This window comes from Oryctolagus cuniculus, chromosome 5 (assembly GCF_964237555.1).
Source record: "Oryctolagus cuniculus chromosome 5, mOryCun1.1, whole genome shotgun sequence".
NCBI lineage: Eukaryota > Metazoa > Chordata > Mammalia > Lagomorpha > Leporidae > Oryctolagus > Oryctolagus cuniculus.
In genome coordinates, this window is record NC_091436.1 from 47,457,073 (window position 1) to 47,478,149 (window position 21,077).

Below are 21,077 nucleotides of genomic sequence, written 5' to 3' on the forward strand. Positions count from 1 at the left end.
TACATCTGCAGTCATTCACTCTTAAAATGTCTCACCATCAAATTCTACATAATACACTAAAGATGTGAGAAAAATTAACTCTAAAATATCATCCTAACGATAGTCACTGGTATTAGTAAAGAATAATTCAATCACCAGTTTTAATAACTTAGGATGGGGGTAGCTGTGGGGAGCAACTCGGACTAGACTAAGTTACTGGAATTAAGACTTATTCTATGCATCTGCTCTCCCAAAATATGGCGCTGGGAGAGGAGTAAACAACTTCTACACAGCTGCCTCCAGTTCAACCAATAACCTGCAGGAGCTGATCCTGCTCCTGACTGGAGGAGAGCAGCGTACTCGGCATGTGGGTAGCAGAGTTGGGATTGGAGGAAGAGGACTATTAAAGGAGGAGAGAGACAACATGCACCAGGAACATCTAAGAGGAACATCCGGATAACATCTGAGCAGCCCCTGAGAGAGCCGGCCGGCTGGCGGTGTGCTGCTCCCCCGCGGAAGTGGGGAAAGTGGCAGGGGGAGCCGCCCTTCCACGGAGGTGGAAGGATCGGCAACCAACCCGGGAAGAACCAGCAGCAAACCCGGGAAGGGCCGAGCAGACAAAAGAACAGCTCAGGGTCTAGTGTCGTTCCCCCGCGAAGAGGGGGAGCGACAGGTAGCTGATCTTCTACGTCTATTGCAAATCAACTGAAAAACCAACTCTGAAAAGAACATACACATTTCCAAGCATTTTGGCGATGTTCATGAGAGCTCTCATTAACTATGTAGCCACAAGAAGCAGTTTTAGACTGAAATTCTATTAGATATAAGGGAACATCGAAGAGCCACTGATTTAAATCTTTGATCATTATTTATTTAATAAATTGTTCCACATAAGCAAGTCACCTGAGCTCTGCTGAAGTCTCCTGCAAAACAACCGTCCAAGAAGCCCTGTTGCCTTGTTTTGTGATGACTAATCAAATCAAATATGCACTCAAAATATGCCCCTTCCACTCAGTGGACATATCACTGTAGTCACATGTTAACCTAATTTCTTTTTTGATAGTACATTTTAAACATGCCAGGAAAGTTCAGTTATCCAAGCACCAGCTTTCTGTAATTTTTCAAACTCTAGAATTCTTCCTGACTAACCAAATGAAATTACATTCCAAATCCATGAGCAGAATCAGCCCATCTGTAGGCAGCAATAAAGAGAACAGTAGAGAAGACTCTTGGACCCACAGACCATGACTGACTCACTTCATTATGGAATTTTTAACAGTGTGTCAATTCAAACATTCTAGTAGCAACATACAAGATAAGGTGATTTTTTTTTTTTTTTGGAGAGCAAGAAAATCTGCTGCGAAAAGGCCACTTCAGTTAACTCTTTTTGCAAAACAAAAACAAAAGCTGTATTACATTACCAAAAAGTATAGTGTAGCTGCAATACTTTATTCTATTTTTAGAGAAAAAGAAACAAATAAAAAGCTAATTGTTACCTAGAACTCCTTCAAGAAAACAAGTTCTAGAGGTTGTGTGTATATGTAGACCATATCTTTGTGGATACATCATCAACATCTGCCAATATCTGTGATGACTCGGTCACCAAGAACAAAGTTAAACTACTGAGATGGTCAACATTATGCCCATGGGCTATAGTCACCAGGTATTTAATTAAACACTACTCTAGGTGGTGTGGTAAAGGAATTTTGTAGATGTGATCAATACCTCAGTTGATTTACATAAAGGAAATTATTGTCAATAATCTTTATGGCTGGACTCAATCAGTTGAAAGAACAGATTGGTGGCTTCCCTGAAGAAGAGATTCCACCTATGGACTGCATTTGGCATTAGCTTCTGATATATAGTTGCCTTAAGGGTTTGGATTTGACTGGCTAGCCTCCATAATCACATAAATCAATTCATTGCCATCTTTCCCCATTCCCATCCTTGACTTACAATGGTTCAACTTTCAACTTTTTGACTTCATGATGATAGGACAGGGATACACTCTCAATAGACTCTACTCCTCTATTTTGAATTTTGACCTTTTCCCTAGCTAGTGATATGGGATACAATACTCTCTCATGATGCTGTGCAGTTCCTAGTCAGCCATGTGATCACAAAGGCAAACAATCCATACTCTACAGAGTGCTATATTGTTAGGCTATGATGCTTTTCTAGGTTATATGTATGAAATGCATTTTGACATATGATGCTTTCAATTTATCCTGAGCTTATCAGGATGTAACCCTATTGTAAATTTATATATATATACACACACATATGTATGTATGTATATAACTAGATTGTACTTAAAATTCTGTGAGAGTAACTTCATTTTGCTGATTGATCCCTGACTAACTGGAACAAATGTTTGTACTAATAGTGGTTCTAGAAGAACAGAATTTTAAGGAGTTATCTGAAATTGATTTTGGGATTTCTGGGATAAATTCTCCAATCTGATTTGATTTAAAGGCACAAATGACTGTTTCCAGGGATTAAAAGAGTTCTAGTAGTCTTGGCATGATGTGGCAACAGTAATACACAGATATCACCACTGGATACTCCTAATCAGATACCTGAAAACAGAAAGGTCCTGAGTGACCATAAATTTGATAAATGAGAACATTTACTCAAACTAAAGAACATAATGAGATTGGCTGCTTGCTACTAACTGTATTATAAAAAAAAAAAAAAAGGAAAGAAAAAAATAAGCTCAAGGTTTGAAGTTCTCAGTTCAAGCTCTGAATAAATAACATGAAAACTTCTATGTCTGCCTCAAACCAAACCTTATCTTTTGTAGCTTAAGGGCTAAGATTTCAAACCCAGACTCTCATCCTATTAGTTGCTGAATTACAGCACAAATTGAATTTCCAACCTCACAGAATTTTTCCTGTTAACCTGGGGTATTGATTGGGAAGGCATGAGATCTTGAAAATTAGAGTAGAGATTATAGGAAATCCTGAAGAAGCTTGGGACATTAAACCCATACATTCTGATGAGTCTTTTTTTGCCAGTGGAAACATCCCTTGCAACCCCGTCTGAGGTGGTTAACCCTGTTTTGCCTGAAGCACCTGTAATGGCCTCCCCTTAGAGACGTGCTTTACAAAACAATCCTGATTCTCCTGAGGACCATAACTCCAAACCTCATTTTTCTTTGATATTTGCAACAGACTTGAGTTCCGACAATCCCCAAGATTAAGGTAAAAACTGTGGTCCAAGAGGAAGTGTGCTACACACTGAAAGAAATCTATGATTTTTTCAGTTTATATAGATATAAATCTGGATAACATGTGTGATTGGACATTAAGCATATTGGATCGTTATCAAAGAAACACAATTGGATAAGGATAAATTTGTTTATATGATTCCTCTAAGCAGAGAGTCCAGATTCAGTAGATTAAATCTATGCTAATTTTTTAATTTTGTAGGTTTTCTTGTAATAATATTTTCTATGTTAATGTTTAAGTTCAAGAGGTTATAAAAGTCTCATTTTGTTTGGCTACTTGGAATATAAACCCAAAGTGGCCTATATTAAGTGAAATCAAAGTGGTAAAGTAGATGGCTTTTATATACTCGAGAGGAAAGTGTACAACCATTTGAGAAGGTTGAAATGCTAGAATAGATATATATCACGTAAGACTTGACCACCTGAGGCCAGTGCTGTGGTGCAGTGGGTTAAAGCCCTCATCTACAGAGCCAGCATCCCATATGGGTGCTGTTTCAAGTCCCGGCTGCGCCACTTCTGATCTAGCTCCCCATTAATGCACCTGGGAAAACAACAGAGGATGGCACAAGTGCTTGGGTTCCCACACTCATGAGGGAGACCCAGAAGAAGCTCCTGGCTCCTGGCTTCAGATTGGCTCAGCTCCAACAGTTGCATTCATTTGGTGAGTGAACCTGTGGATGGAAGACCTCTCTCTTTCTTTCTCTCTCTCTCTCTCTCTTTGTCTCTTCTCTCTGTAACGCTTTCAAGTGGATAGGATATATCTTAAAAAAAAAAGAGAGAGAGAGAGAGAGAGACCTGATTACCTACTCTAGGAGGGCCAGACAACGTATCTTTCATGGTGATTATAAGAAATAATTTTGTGAGGAGGGCCCTGCCATCCTTTAAGAGCACTGTGGTCACTCTTTTCTTTAGCTCAGAAGTTATAGTGGAACTAAACTAAACTGGAATCTCTAAATTCGATAGGGATAATTGTATTCCAGGTTGGCAAGGCATGTAGTAGCACTTAATCACCAAAGACAAGGTTGTTAGGAAAGTAAAAGCAGTAATCAAAATAATCTGACTTACAGAGACCTATAGCATCAGCTAATTGCTCATGGAGTCCTTAGAAAATAAAGATAGGTAATCACCTAAATTTTAATTTAATATAAGTAAACATGAGATTTCTAGAACTAAGAAACTGGTCTATCTTGAATCACCAAAGTACATTCACAGATCATCAATCAATTCCAAGACTTGAGTCCATTTACAGACCCAGAATCCCCTGGATGGAGAGGAGTCTGGGTCCCCTTGAAAGAATCTTGCAATACTGCCAAAAATTATATTGCTGATCTTTCTTCCAGCACTCCCCAGAGCCACTTACTTCCTACAGCAATTTACTACGCTGATTGTGCAGGAAAATAATTGGAACCTCCATAAATTACTGGACATTGACTCTAAAGTGACACTGGTACCAACCAGAGAAGGGACTTCTGGCAGTCACATGATCAACAAAGTTTTAGCTCAAGCTAGTCTCCCAATGGGTTCAGTATATCCCAACCACTTTTCTAGTTTCAGAATACATAAATAAAATGGATATACTCAGCAAATGGTAGAATCCTCACTCTGGTTCTCTGTCTAATGAAGTGAGGACTATTATGGCAGGAACCATCAAGTGATAATCACTAAGACTGTCCCTACTTAGAAAACTTGTTTAAACCAAAAATCTAAACTGTATTCTTAGAGGGACTGCAGAGGTTATACCACCACCAAGAACTTGAAGGATGCAGGGATGATCATTCCCACCCTCAGCCTCAATTAACTCACATATTTGGCCTGTGCAGTGTGTTCCACGTCTGTAAACATCCTAGGGATCCATCAGCAGGTACTATGCAATCTAAGATAAAGGAAAAGCTGTATTTCCCCCTTCTATAAGCACAATTTCTAGGGGGCCTCTTCGCATGTTGGAAGCAACATATTCTTCACTTGGGGGTGACATTCTTCCCCATTTACTAAGAGGCCTAAAAAGCTAAGAGTTTGAGCAAGGCCCTGAATAATAGAAGGCTTTACAACAGCACAGGCTGCAGTGCAACTGCTCTGTCATTTGGGGCATATGATTCATCAGAGCAATTGCCTGTGCAGACAGAGATGTTGTTTGAAGTCCTGGCAGGCCCCTTTAGGTGAATCACAGCATAAACCCTGAGGATTTGGGGACAAAACTGCCACCCCGTGTAGGTAACTAATCTTATATTTGTAAAGAGCCTTTGGCTTGTTACTAGGTCTTAACAGAAACTGGACATCTCACTGTGGACCACCAACCTACCGTGAAATCTGTGCTGCCTATTGTAAACCAATTGTCTAAACCACTAAGTCCCACAGTTAGGCATGTCCAGAAGCACTCCAAAATCAAATGGAAGTATTATATACAAGCCTGAGATCAAGTAGACCTTGAAGGTATAAGAAATTTATATAAGGAAGTGGACCAAAATAGCCATGGTCTCCACTCCTGCATTATTTTATCTCCACTAGTGAATAACTATGCGTTACAGGGAGTTCTCTATAACCAGTCAACTTAGGAAGAGAAATTTGAGTTTGGTTTACAGATGGTAACACACAAATGCAAATACTGCCTGAAAGCAAACAGTTATAGCACTACAGCTACTTCAAAATACATCTCTGAAGAACAATGGTAAAGAGAAATCCTTCAATCTGGCATAACTTTGAGCAGCTAAGACAGGTGTTCAATTCACTTGAAAGGAGAAATAGCCAGAAGGACAGTGCTATATTGACTTGTGGACTGTGCTCAGCAGTTTACATGGTCATCAACTTGGAAGCACCATGATTGGAAAACTGATAACAAGAATGTCTGCAGAAGAGATACATAAATAGACTTCTATTAACAAAGAAGTGAAGATATTCATTTTCCATGTCAATGCTCACCAAAAGGTGACCCCAGCAGAGAGGAACATTAATAATCAAGAGGATAGGATAGGCCGGCACCTCAGCTCACTAGGCTAATCCTCCGCCTGCAGCACCAGCACCCCGGGTTCTAGTTCCGGTTGAGGCACCGGATTCTGTCCTGGTTGCTCCTCTTCCACTCCAGCTTTCTGCTGTGGCCCGGGAAGGCAGTGGAGGATGGCCCAAGTGCTTGGGCCCTGCACCCGCTTGGGAAACCAGGAGGAAGCACCTGGCTCCTGGCTTTGGATCAGCGTAGCGCACCGACCGCAGCAGCCATTTGGGGGGTGAACCAGTGGAAGGAAGACCTTTCTCTCTGTCACTCTCTCTCGCTGTCCTACTCTGCCTGAAAAAAAAAAAAAAAAAAGAGGATAGGATGATGCATTCTGTATATAATATAGCTCTTTTTCCCAGTGACTCCTGTCTAAACCCTAAGTGGTTCATGAACAGTGGCTACGGCGGCAGGAAAGATGATTATTCACAGGCTCAGTAATAGGGGCTTCCACTCACAAAGGACAACCTAGCTACAGCCATTGCCCAACCTGCCAGTATCAGAGACCGTCACTGAGTTCAGATATGGCACTGTATGACTATATCCATCATACAAGGGATGACACTTTGTAACTACTGAAATAGACACTTGCTCTAAATATAAATTTTCTCTCCCTGCAAGCAATGTTTCTACCAAAACTACTCCATTAATTTCAGAATATTTCATCTACATTGCATTATTTCTGATGAAGAGCTTACTTTAGAGCAAATGAAGCACAGAAATTCTCATTCACTGGTCTTATAGTTCACCATCCTGAAGTAAATAGTGTAGTAGAACAGTTCAGTGACATTTGAAGACTCAGTTGCAGTGCCAAGTAGCTGGTAGGACCCTGCTGGGCTCAGGCATTATTCTCCAGGAGGCTTGTATGTTCTAAACCTAAATCTGTGTATGTTTAATATAGTAGTGACACCATTCATTAATACCTTTCACAGTCTGCTGGAAAAATATTTCTTCATGTCCCTGCAATCTTTCATTTTGCTGGTTGAGAGGTCTTTGCTTCCAAAGGAGGAATACTTTCACTAGCAAAAACAGTAACTATTTTATTGAGCTCAGAGTTAAAACTACCACCAGCCACTTTGTATTTTCAGTCCCTCTGAATCAGCAGGCAAAGAAGCAGATATTGACTGGGGAGACTGATCCTCTTAACCAAGGAGAAATTGGGATGTCTCCCACAATGGAAGCAAAGAATATGTCCGGAATAAAGGAGATCCTTTAGGACATCCTCTTGAGTTTGAATATTGTTTGTTCCCTCCTAAACCCATGTTGGAATTTAATTCACATTTTGAGGTATTAAGTGAATAAAAATTTAATTGGTCTATGGTATTTAGAGGTGTGGCCTTTGGAAGGGTACTTGTATTTGACAAGGTCATTAGAGTGGAGCCCAAGTGACTGAATATATTATTTATAAGATGAGGAGGAGAGATCAGGACATAAATGCATTCACCATTTCTTGCCTTACTACTCTGAGGCTCTGACAGCAAAAAGAGCTATCAGCAGATGTAACCCCATGACCTTGGACCAGAACTGTGAGCCAAAATAAACCTCTTTCTTTATAACTTACCCAGTCTGTGGCATTGCATTATTAGAAACAGAAAACAGGCTAAGACAGTATCTTTTATTCTCACCACATTCTGTGAGTTAATTCAATGGAAAAACCACAATCATTCAATTCAGAGAGATTGCTAATGCCCCAGGCCCTTTGGGAACAACCTCTTAGGTCACCAGGGCAGGCAAAAAAACATGAAGAGCTGAACTATGTACTTAAGAGTACAGGGGATATGAAAGAAGGGAGTTATAAATATCAGCTCTGACCACATGACCAGTTGCAGAAACAAGTACTTTAATTAAGGATATTCCATATTTTGACACACGCATGAGTATAAAATATTTTTATTTTCTTCCCTCCTTTAAACCCTTACCTAAGATATATTAATAACATCTAACTTTACAGCACAGCATTTAAGATGTCAAGGAGAATAATAAAAATTGTTGAAACTGAACACTCTTTGGAGGAAGGGTCAAGCATGTGGTTGGCTGTAAAACGTGTTTTGTGATAGCTGTATTGTGTCAAGCAGAAAAATTACTTTTTATAGTTATTATTTTGAGATTATATATGGTTAATGACATTTATAGATGCAAAGTTGACCAAGGGTGGACTGTGATGTAAGCTTTATGGATCAATTTGACAAGGCCCAGTTAGTCAAACTCTGATGGAGGCTCTACAGTGAAGGAATTTTGTAGATGCATTAATATCTGCCATCAGCTGACTTGAAGTAAAGGTTATCCCCAACAGTTTGGGTAGGCCTTAAGAGCAGAACAGAGAATGAAATTCTACTTGTGGACTGAAGCTTCAACTCTTATCCCAGAGTTTGCGGCCTATCTTCTGCCAGCCAATTACTGGTGATATCTTCTTTAAAAAAGGATTTATTTGTTTGAAAGGCAGAGAGAGAGAGAGAGAGAGAGAGAGAGAATCTTCCATTCTTTGGTTCACTCCCCAGAGTCTGCAACCACCAGGGCTGGACCAGGCAAAAGTCAGGAGTCTGGAACTCCATTCAGAATCTCCCACATGGGTAGTAATGTTCCAAGCAGTTAGCCATCTTCCAGTGCTTTCCCAGGCACATCAGCAGGAAGCTGGAGTAGAGCAGCTAGCACTTGAACTGGCACCCATATGGGATGCAGCATTGCAGGCAGTGGCTTAAATTGCTGTGCCATAACACTGGTCCCATGATAAGGTTCTTAATTCATACCTTCTATTGGTTCTGTTTCTCTGTTTCTTTTCTCTCTGGTGAACCTGACTGATTCAATTATGTTCATGTGAGAACATAAGGAGTAGAATATATACAAATGATTTTCAATAAAAAATTCCACTAAAAAGAAGAAAAGCTTTGTCATCTATTGTGATTCCCAAATGTATTCCAGAAATAGAATATTTCTGTGAAAATTGAGCTACAACACTGTTATCTAGAATGGTAAATTCCTTGGCCAAAGCCACATTGAAGGTCAGAATTTGAAAACAGATTTGATGAAGGCCAAGTTTATCTAATCTTAATTACCTGCATTAACTGTCATTTGATAAATAAATGCATAGTTTCTCCAGACAAAACTCATTATTATAAAGACAGTCTGTTAGAAAGAACTATGGGATTTCCCTTCATTGAAAAATATTACTTGAAGACAATTATGAAGTTTTCAAACTTCATAGTAACCTAGAAAAAATTTAAGTGGCTATAGACCTAAGATTTTATTAAAATTCTCAAATATGGGAATGCTTGTATTTTGTTTGGAAATTTTTTCTTTGATTATAAATAAGCCTGTGTATGTAAGGTCTATGACCAACAACAGAAGAGTATTAAAAGATAAAGATTCAGGCAAAAGAATCAATGTTCAATATTCTCTTAGTCCTGAGAGATGGAGGCCCTGATTTGAGTATTTCCAAGTTACGTAGTCAGGCCTGTGGGAGGGAGGATGGAAGAATGGCACAGAGGTGCAGTTGGACAGGAGGAATTACTTCTAATGTTCTGTAGTTCATAGAATAACTATGATTGGCCATAGTTAACTGATTTTTTCAAAGTAGCTAGTAGGGAGAATTTTGAATCTTTCTAAGACAAAGAAATGATAAATGTCTGAAGTGATTGACAGCTGTGCCAGTTAACTCTGACCTGATCATTACATACTGTATACATTTATTGGAATGTCACATAGTACCCCATAAATATGTATAATTTCTATGTGTCAATTCAAAATTAAAAATATATTTTTAGAATCATAATTGGTCTCAGAATCCCAATAATGATTGCCAGGAAATGAGGCAATTAATATTTATGTAATTGAAAGGAAATTAATTCCAGTGATTTCTATACTATTTTCTGTCCCAAGTAAGCCTCAGCCAGATACAATCTTCTACTTAGTCCTCTTAATTTATCCCTTCTCTGACAGAGGACCTCTTCCTAAGGAAAAATGCAAGAAGACTGGGAAACAATAATACTTCCACATTGTATGCTCCACTCACCCTGGGCCTCATGTGAGCACTTCCAACTGTAGGAATTTCAGTTTGATCTGAAGGATATGGAAAGTTTTATCAGAAAGGGAGAAAAAAAGGCAAGGGTGCTTACATCAGTTTTTAATGCTCACCATTACTGATAAAGCATAGTTTTCAATTTTTAAAAGGTAGTCAAATGAGTCTATACTAAGGAATATCAGAGTTAACATCTATAAAAACCTGCATCGCTCCCTGCTTCAGCATCCCTCCAATTCACACAAGCCCCAATCTGAGGTGTCACAAGTCTCCGTTAACTTGTAGACTCATATGGCAGTGTCTGCTTTAATCATTACTCACTCCAAAGCAGACCACTGTATCTATCCAGTTTTCCCAGAGCCTGAATTTCAGGCCTCACTTCCAGCTTCAGCCCTGGAGATTCATTCTCTGTGATCAGACATCTCTGCCTATTTGCCTAGAGATCACCTCCCTCCAGACTATGCGTCACCTCAACCTGCCCACCTGCCGGCACACCATCTGCTACACTGTGCTGGTCCTCATGACTTCTGTTGCCATCATCTTTCTCTCTAGATCATGAGCCTACTGACTTGGTTGGATTTTTGCCCATTGGTTGACACATACTCCAACTCTAGCTACCTCTTTCACTGTGGTGAATGTGCCTTTAAAAAACAAACTAATTCATCCCTCTACCCAGCTCTTAATTGTGACAATAATAAGTTGCGCTTTGCTCTACAAAATATTCTAATTTAATACGTTTCAAATAAAATTAAAACAGACTGTGGGCCGGTGCGTGGCTCAATAGGCTAATCCTCTGCCTGCAGTGCCGGCACCCTGGGTTCTAGTCCCTGTCGGGGCACCGGATTCTGTCCCGGTTGCTCCTCCTCCAGTCCAGCTCTCTGCTGTGGCCCGGGAGTGCAGTGGAGGATGGCCCAAGTGCTTGGGCACTGCACCTGCAAGGGAGACCAGGAGAAACACCTGGCTCCTGGCTACGGATCAGCGCGGTGCACTGGCCACAGCGCGCTGGCCGCAACGGCCATTGTGGGGTGAACCAACAGAAAAAGGAAGACCTTTCTCTCTGTCTCTCTCTCTCACTGTCCACTCTGCCTGTCAAAAAATAAAAAAATAAAATAAAATAAAAAACAGACTGTGGATCATCTAACAGAGTTAAGGGTATGTGCTAAGCATAAAAATGATAAAAGCCATTCACCAAGGTGTTTAAAGAAACCTGATAAACAGTGGAATATTTTCATCAACAACACAGAGGTTAAAGGCAATCATCAATTTCAGTTTCCAAACAGCTTGCCTTCTAAAAGCACATTTAGAAAGAAAGAAATTGAAAAATAAAATGACATTAGCCCTTTAGGAGGAAACAATATGGCAATGCAGACATAAGTTCCAACCTAGTTACAGGAGTTGTCACAGTAGGTACAGCTGTGAGATATGAATATTTTACCTCACTTCTAAGACAGTTCCTTAGTTCTGCAAATGTGCCTTGATTGAAAACAAAAGGAACAGGTTTTTTTCATACTATTTGTTGAACTCTTTACTTAGTACAGAGTTAATCTTATATATTTAAAGTTAATTGAAAATAGATCTTAGTAAAAAATAAGAATCGGAATAGGAGAGGGAGGAAGAAGAAGGGTGAGGAGCATGAGTGGGAAGAATCATTATATTCCTAAAGTTGATTTTATGAAATGCATGAAGTTTGTATAAGTTTTTTTTTTAACTTTTATTTAATGAATATAAATTGAAGTTTGTATAACTTAAATAAAAGGTTTCTTGGGAAAAATACACAAATGACAAAAAATGGAATCATCAGTGTTAGTCTATATAACCAATAATGCTCTGCATAAACAATGTTTTTGCCAGCATTATTTTAATGTCTAAGATATATTAAAGCAAAGGAAATAAGCAAATTTAAAAAAGAATATTCTTTAAAAAAATCAAATTAAATTACTTTGAATCACACTAATTTTTTATTAAACAATTGGTTGTACAGGCAGTATTCTAAGCATGCATACAGCACTTTCTTATCTTCTTAATAATCCTCTGAGAACCCTATTTTTCAATTTCTTTCTTTCTAAATGTGCTATTACCAGGTCTATTTTACAAACAAAAACACTGGGTCAGGGAAGTTAGGCAATTTGCCTGAGGTTACACAGCTAATAAATGGAACAAGTGATAATCAAATTCAGCAATCAGTGATTTGATCCACTGTCACATGCTGTATCTCTGAATGGTTTCTGAGACTCATGCTGTCAGACAATTGCAAATCAGAGTATAGAAGGGAGATTTGAATTTCAATGTTCAGTGCTCTTTCTACTAAATCTGCTTGTTAGAGATTTCTGTTAATGCCCACTCTGGGAGGCAACAGGTCATAGATCAAGTAGTTAGGTCCTTGCAACCCACATGGAAGACCCAGATTGAATTCCTGGCTCCCAGCTTTGGCCTGAGCCAGCCATGGCTAACTGTATATTTGAAGAGTGAACCAGTGCATGGGGACTTTCTGTCTGTCAAATAAATAATAAATAAATCAGCCATGTAAACCAATTTTAAAAGAAAAACTTTAAACAAAATATATTTAACAAAGTTTATTTGAGCAAATAATTAATGAATCAACTGGCATTTAAATCCAGAAGAGACTCAAATAGCCTGAGCAGTGGGCTTTCAAAGAATGAACAATGAACATGGAAGTCAATAAAAAAATTACTTCATTCACTACAGCTAGGGATTTGCCTTATTTCGGTGTGGTTAATGGGTGGTACCTACTTATATAACCAATCAGCTAGTTGGCTCTTTCTGATTAGCTGAAGTTCAATTCAAAATTAATCGGTTATAAGTAATACCTCTAAGTAAACTTCCAGTTTGCTTGCATAATTGTTCCTGGTACAGGAACAACTCTAGGTGGATAGCCTGCTCTTTATTTTTTCTTTATTTTTTAAAGATTATTTAATTTATTTGAGATATAGAGCTATAGACAGTGAGCGGGAGAGACAGAGAGAAAGGTCTTCCTTCCGTTGGTTCACTCCCCAAATGGCCACAACAGTGGGAGCTGCACCAATCCGAAGCCAGGAGCCAGGAGCTTCTTCCAGTCCTCACAAGGGTGCAGGGGCCCAAGGACTTGGGCCATCTTCTACTGCTTTCCCAGGCCATAGCAGAGAGCTGAATTGGAAGAGGAGCAGATGGGCCCAGAACTGGCGCCCATATGGGATGCCGACGCCACAGGCAGAGGATTAACCTACTGCGTCACAGCGCCAGCCCCTTGTTTTTTCTTTACCACCGTAAAGTTTCTTCACCTCTCTCTAGCCTTATTTCGTTCATATGTAGTCACAACTTATTTACATTTTCTTGAATTTCCATATTGTTTAGCTTGTCATTTTCAAATGGGGCCAATATTGATCATATAGAAAGACATAAGTTAGAATGATGTTTTCTCTTAACTCTTCCAGCAATTATATTCTGTCATCCATAGATCCCATTTAAGAGCAAGAAAGACCTAAAGATGTGAATAACAACTGAAGTACTTAATTTATTGAATGAAACACAAATTATGCAAGGGAAAACAGAGGTGGAATTATATAAACCTGTTTAAATATCAAAAACAAGACTAAATATTGGAATGGTTCCATTAATACATGAGTGAAAATATAAAGTGGATTGGAATAATGTACACTAATTCATAAAGTCTTCTAAGGAATAGACTTGACTAACCATAGCATTTATTTCTTTAAAAAGGAAAGTGTTGGGGGTGGACATTTAGCATACTGGATAAGATGTCTGCATGCTATATCAGAGTAACTGGTTTTGATGCCTGGCTCTACCTTCCGACTCCAGCTTCCTATTAATGCAGCCCGGGGAAGCAGTAGTGGTAGTGGCTCAAGTAATTGGGTCTCTACCACTCACTTGGAGTACCTGGACTGAATTCCTTGCTCTCAGTTTTGGCCTCAGCCCAGCCCTTGCCATTATGGGCATTTGGGGACCAGTACTGTGGTGCAGCAACTTAAGAATCTGCATACAATGCCCAGCATTCCATATCACAGTGCAGGTTCAGTATTTGCTACTCTTCTTCCAATACAGCTTCCTGCTAATGCACCTGGAAAGACAGTGGATGATGGCCAGAATACTTGGGCCTCTGCCATCCATGTGGAAGACCCAGATGGTCCAGACCTGGGTGTTACAGCCGTTTGGAGAGTGAACCAATGGATAGAAGATATCTGTTTCTTCCTCACTCTCTGTAAATCTGTGTTTCAAATACATACATACATATATACAAACATACATAACTCATACATGCATTTGGGGAATGGACCATTAGATGAGAGTTCACTCTTAAATAATAAACATTTTTAAAATTTAAATTAAGAAATAAAAAGACATAAATATTACAAAATGAAGGGAATCAATTTTAAGAGGTGTAAATTAATTTTATTCTTTTGTTCTTTACATTGTTTAAATGCCTCCATATATAAATAATGGATGTATCTTGATGACATAATAACCCCCCTAAAGCCATTGTAAATTAAAAAATCATAAATGAAAAATTCATTTAAGGGGTAGGCATTCTGGTACAGTGGGTTGAGCCACTGATTGGGATACCTGCACACTGTATCAGAGCGCCTGGGAAGGAGTCCCACCTCTGCTTATAATCCAACTTCTTGTTAACGTACCTGGGAGGCAGCAGATGATGGTCCAGGTACTTGGTTTCCTGCCACCCATGTGGGAAAAAAGATGGATTTCCCGGTTTCTGGTTTCAGCCTGGTTCAGCCTCAGCTGTTGTGGGCATTTGAGGAGTGAACCAGTGGGTGGAAGATTCACTCTCTCTCTCTCTCCTCTTTCTCCTTCTCTTTCTCTCTCTCTGTGTATGTGTGTGTGTATGAGTGTGTGATTCTTTCAAATCTCAAATTTTTTTTAAAAAATGAATTTAATTTATTCTATCTACCTCATATCATAGCTAGCATCACAGCACACTGTAAAGTATCAGTTGTTTACTCTTGTGATCACATGACTGGCTGGGAGCTGTGGATCACTGCTGCCTAGCGTCATAGGAAAGTATTATTTATATATAGCTAAACTGAGAAAGGAAAAATTCAAAGTATAGTATCTACTGCATGTATATAACTTTCATGTCATATAAAGTAAAGAAAAATACTATAAATGGAACTACCACAAGTCAAAGACTGAATACTAATTAAAAAGTGGAATACAAAGAGAGGGTGCAGCTTATCCAAAATAGACTTATAACAGTGAACACAGAGTATTTAATTGGTTCATTTATGGTAGCTGGTAAGCCTGTTCAATGTCAACTACAGTCCACTGAATTAAAGTTGTTATGAACAGTCTAATTGCTTTATTTGGCTTATCTTTGAATAATCTAGCTGTATATCAACCACCTTAATCATTTTGGTTTTTAAATTTTTTTATTTGAGAAGAAGAAGAAAAGACAGATTGTTCAATTTTTCTTTCCCCAGATGGCCACAACACTGGGGCTGGGCCAGGGCTAGAGTCAGGATCCAGGAATGCAATACAGTTCTCCCACCTGGTGGCAGGAACCTAACTACTTGAGCCATCACCACTGTCTCCCAGGATGCACACTGGCAGAAAACTGGAGTCAGGAGCCAGGGTGGGAAACTAAACCCAGATACTCTGATGTGAGACAGAGCATTCTAACAACTAGGCTCCCCACCTGCTATTCCTTTTGTATTTCTTCATCATTATTGCTATTATTATTATTGATTTTCATTTTATTTGAAAAGCAGAGAGACAGATGGAGAGAGATCTTCTATTCACTGATTCACTCCTCAAACGCCAACAAGATCCAGGGCTGGACCAGGCTGAATTCAGCAGCCTGGAACTCCATCTGGGTCTCCCACATGTATGGCCAGACCCAAGTACTTGTTCCATCATCTGCTACTTCCCAGGATGTGAATTAGCAGAAATCTGGAGCAGAAGGAGAGTAACCAGCACTCAAATCAGGCATTCCAACATGGGAGGTGGATGTTCTACGGGGTGATTTTAATCACTACATCATGCACTTTCCTCCCTTTTGGATTTCTTAATGGCTAATTTAGTCCGTGGTCAGTACCAACAACATGACTGCAAAACAGAAATTGATTGTGACACAGATACTTACTTATAATCAAACCATATTAACTTTCAAACTCATCCAACATGTAGGAGAAGGTTCTCTTTGAACAGATCTTAACACATTGTATATGATCTCTTTTGATCTAACAACTTATGGTTGACAATATAGGTCCCTTAGAATGATACAAAGAGGTGAAGGTTGAGTTAAAAATGAAATATTCCCAGTAACTTAGAACAGAAAAGTAATAAACAAATGCCAGCAAAATGGACTTGTTTAAGACAAAATGCCACTCTTGCTTTTGTGAGGGTGTCTTTCAAATGTTCATGGAAAATATATTTTGAAAAAAAAAAAACTATGTATGAACTTCAAATTTTATGCACTACAATTAACTTATCTTTTAATTTCATTTTCCATGAATTTTTTGAGATTCCATTATATCCAGTAGAAGAAGAGAACTATATATAGTTCTTCTGGTTATTTCAGGCCTTTTCCTTAGGGTGATGAAAAATATATACACTAAGTGTATATCCATGAACAAATGAACAAGATATATGTTTGAAAACCAGTGTTTGTTTAGCAGGGTATTAGAACTAAAGTTTGTATTGTATTTCTTTTTCAGTCACTCATTGCCAGGCATGTCTCATGAGCCGCAAGATGGATCTGCCAGGAATATAATTTAATGAGTACCTCCAACTCATTACAGGAAAGACACTGAGGTTGGCTGTTGGCCAAACCTCAGGCCCAAAACCCACTGAGGAAAAAGCCATTTAGTATTCTTGGGCTTTGTTTCATGGAAAGTAGAAATTCTTTGGGGTTGATGAATAGAACTAACATAACAAACTTGATTCAAAGACACTGGTCAAGGGTTAGAAAGGAAGAGAAGGATAATTGAAAGCAGAACCTTGGGCAATATTACTGACTTGTGGTTCTTTGGCTCTCTAGCAAATAAAAATTGACAAGAGGTCAATGGTGCAACCCTGTCAATGCTTACTGGGGGCTTTTCCTCAAATACAAGTAAAAGATCATAACAAAAAGGTTCTGTTGAATGCCTCTCTGACAGGTGCTAAACGGGTGCTTTTTTTTTTCTTAAGAATTGTATTTACTTATTTGAGAGGTAGAGTTACAGACAGAGAGAGGGAGAGACAAAAAGAAAGGTCTTCTATTCACTGGTTCACTACCCAGATGGTCTCAAAGGCCAGAGCTGGGCCTATCCGAAGCCTTGAGCCAAGAGCTTCTTCCAGGTCTCCCGCATGGGTGCAGGAACCCAAGCACTTGGGCTATCTTCTGCTGCTTTCTCAGGTCATAGCAGAGACTGGATCAGAAGAGGAGCAGCCAGGACTTGAACTGGCACCCATATGGTATGCCAGTGCTGCAGGCGGAAGCTTAGCCTATCATGCCACAGAGCAGGCCCCTGAACAGCTGCTTTTATGGAATTGGGGAAGCATAGTGCTACCCTCTAGGCACGCTGGCACTTAAATCTGTACCCATCCCAGAGTTCTGGCTCATCGTACTCAGTCCTCAACACTTTGGTTAGCACCAGGCTTGGTATTCTGCAGGGGCCTTCGGTATATTTTTTTGCACAAAATGTTGGTTTTGCTCACTACTTCCACCCCAAAAAGGCCACATATTAGTAACATCAGGCTATTCTGGGCATGCATGCATTTTGTGAAGGGCAGTAGGTCGTCTTTTTCTGTTAGGTTCTGTATACTGCTTGCTGCTGGTTGGTTTGGCACTACAGAAGCATACAAAGGTTGTGAAATGGATACCTGTCAGGTCAAGGTGGGACTGGATTTAGTGAATCTTGTTTCTACCCTGGATCAAATGTGAGCCTGGAAACAAAAGGGTAACACTGGTAGGGTTTGTGGTCAGCTGAGAGACTATTGGCAGAAAGGTATGAAATACAGTGAATAACCTAAGAAAGAGTAGCAGTGCTGGCCATTGCAGGTTCTTGAGCAGAGGGGCAGCAGATGGGTTCATTCTCTCTTTCTCCCTCCCTCTCTTTCTCTGTCTCCTCCCTCTCTCCCTCCCTCACACAAATAATAAGTAAAGCAATTTTTAGTCATAATTTGGAGTTCATGTCCACCGATCAATGTCATCAAAATATTTCCTTATATATACTGATTATAAATCAATTACAATTGTCTGAATAATAGTTATGAGAAGAGTAGTATGTTTATAAGAACTGATAGTCAATATTATGATCTCACCTGTTTTTTTTTTTTAATCTTTTATTTAATGAATATAAATTTCCAAAGTACGACTCATGTGTTACAATGGCTTCCCCCTCATACCGTCCCTCCCACCCACAACCCTCCCCTTTCCCACTCCCTCTCCCCTTCCATTCACATCAAGATTCATTTTCGATTATCTTAATATACAGAAGATCAGCTTAGTATACCTTAAGTAAGTATTTCAACAGTTTGCTCCCACACAGAAACATAAAGTGAAAAATAATAGATGATTTTTTTTAAATGATGATGAAATCAGATCAGACCTATTGTCATGTTTAATCCCAGTGAGAGTCAAGTTGGGAATTGATAATTTCTTTCTTTCTTTCTTTTTTTTTTTTTTTTTACAGAAGATCAGTTTAGTGTACATTAAGTAAAGATTTCAGTCGTTTGCACCCCCATAGAAACACAAAGTTAAATATACTGTTTGAGTACTCGTTATAGCATTAAGCCTCAGTGTACAGCACGTTAAGGACAGAGATCCTACATGAGGAGTAAGTGCACAGTGACTCCTGTTGTTGACTTTACCAATTGACACTCCTGTTTATGGCATCAGTAATCTCCCTGTGCACCAGTTATGAGTTTCCAAGGCTATGGAAGCCCCTTGAGTTCTCCGACTCTTATCTTGTTTAGACACGGTCATAGTCAAAGTGGAGGTTCTCTCCTCCCTTCAGAGAAAGGCACCTCCCTCTTTGAAGACCTGTTCTTTCCACTGGGATCTCACTCACAGAGATCTTTTTGCCAGAGTGTCTTGGCTTTCCATGCCTGAAATACTCTCATGGGCTTTTCAGCCAGATCCGAGTGCCTTTAGGGCTGATTCTGAGGCCAGAGTGCTATTTAGGACATCCGCCATTCTATGAGTCTGCTGAGTATCTCACTTCCCATGTTGGATCACTCTCCCCTTTATTTATTCTATCGGTTGGTGTTAGCAGATACTAGACTTGTTTATGTGCTCCCTTTGACTCTTAGTCCTTTCATTATGATCAATTGTGAACTGAAATTGATCACTTGCAGTAGTGAGATGGCATTGGCACATGCCACCTTGATGGGATTGAATTGGAATCCCCTGGTATGTTTCCAACTCTACCAATTGGGGCAAGTCAGCCCGAGCATGCCCCAAATTATACATCTCTTCCCTCTCTTATTCCCACTCTCATGTTTAACAGGGATCACATTTCAGTTAATTTTCAACACTTAAGAATAACTGTGTGATAATTACAGAATTAAACCAGTCATATTAAGTAGAACAGACAAAAAAAAAAAATACTATGAGGGATAATGTATTAAGTTGTCCATTAGCAGTCAGGGCTATGCTGATCAAGTCACCATTTCTCATAGTGTCCATTTCACTTCAGGAGGTTTCCTTTTTGGTGTTCAGTCAGTTGTCACCGATCAGGGAGAACATATGGTATTTGTCCCTTTGGGACTGGCTTACTTCACTCAGCATGATGTGTTCCAGATTCCTCCATTTTGTTGCAAATGACTGGATTTCGTTGTTTCTTACTGCGGTATAGTACTCTAAAGAATACATATCCCATAATTTCTTTATCCAGTCTACCGTTGATGGGCATTTAGGTTGGTTCCAGGTCTTGGCTATTGTGAATTGTGCTGCAATAAACATTAGGGTGCAGACCGCTTTTTTGTTTATCAATTTAAACTCCTTTGGGTAAATTCCAAGGAGTGGGATGGCTGGGTCGAACGGTAGGGTTATATTCAGGTTTCTGAGGAATCTCCAGACTGATTTCCATAGTGGCTTGACCAGTTTGCATTCCCACCAACAGTGGGTTAGTGTCCCTTTTTCCCCACATCCTCGCCAGCATCTGTTGTTGGTAGATTTCTGTATGTGAGCCATTCTAACCGGGGTGAGGTGAAACCTCATTGTGGTTTTGATTTGCATTTCCCTGATTGCTAGTGACCTTGAACATTTTTTCATGTGCCTGTTGGCCATTTGGATTTCCTCTTTTGAAAAATGTCTATTGAAGTCCTTGGCCCATCTCTTAAGTGGGTTGTTGGTTTTGTTTTTGTGGAGTTTCTTGATCTCTTTGTAGATTCTGGTTATTAACCCTTTATCTGTTGCATAGTTTGCAAATATTTTTTCCCATTCTGTCGGTTGTCTCTTCACTCTCCTGACTGTTTCTTTTGCAGTACAGAAACTTCTCAATTTGATGCAATCCCAATAGTTGATTTTGGCTTTGACTGCCTGTGCCTCCCGGGTCTTTTCCAGAAATTCTTTGCCTGTGCCAATATCTTGAAGGGTTTCTCCAATGTTCTCTAATAACTTAATGGTGTCAGGACGTAGATTTAGGTCTTTAATCCACGTTGAGTGGATTTTTGTGTAAGGTGTAAGGTAGGGGTCTTGCTTCATGCTTCTGCATGTGGAAATCCAGTTTTCCCAGCACCATTTATTGAATAGACTGTCCTTGCTCCAGGAATTAGTTTTAGATCCTTGATCAAATATAAGTTGGCTGTAGATGTTTGGGTTGATTTCTGGTATTTCAATTCTGTTCCATTGGTCTATCCATCTGTTTCTGTACCAGTACCATGCTGTTTTGATTACAACTGCCCTGTAGTATGTC

General features: G+C 39.5%; 1 protein-coding gene across 13 annotated transcripts in view; it reads right to left on the minus strand.

The window, feature by feature from the left end:
* PKIB (cAMP-dependent protein kinase inhibitor beta) overlaps window positions 1–21,077 on the minus strand; it is a 136,743-nt gene that overhangs the window by 85,860 nt on the left and 29,806 nt on the right. For 5 of the 13 annotated variants that reach the window (XM_051855372.2, XM_051855370.2, XM_070073645.1 and 2 more), the window contains exon 3: window positions 10,201–10,247. The exons of 7 other annotated variants lie outside the window; for them this stretch is intronic. The gene's annotated coding sequence lies outside the window, so the exon portion shown is untranslated. Of the gene's footprint in view, window positions 1–6,184; window positions 6,481–10,200; window positions 10,248–21,077 lie in introns of those variants that run through there. One more of the 13 variants, XM_070073647.1, reaches the window with a different exon arrangement.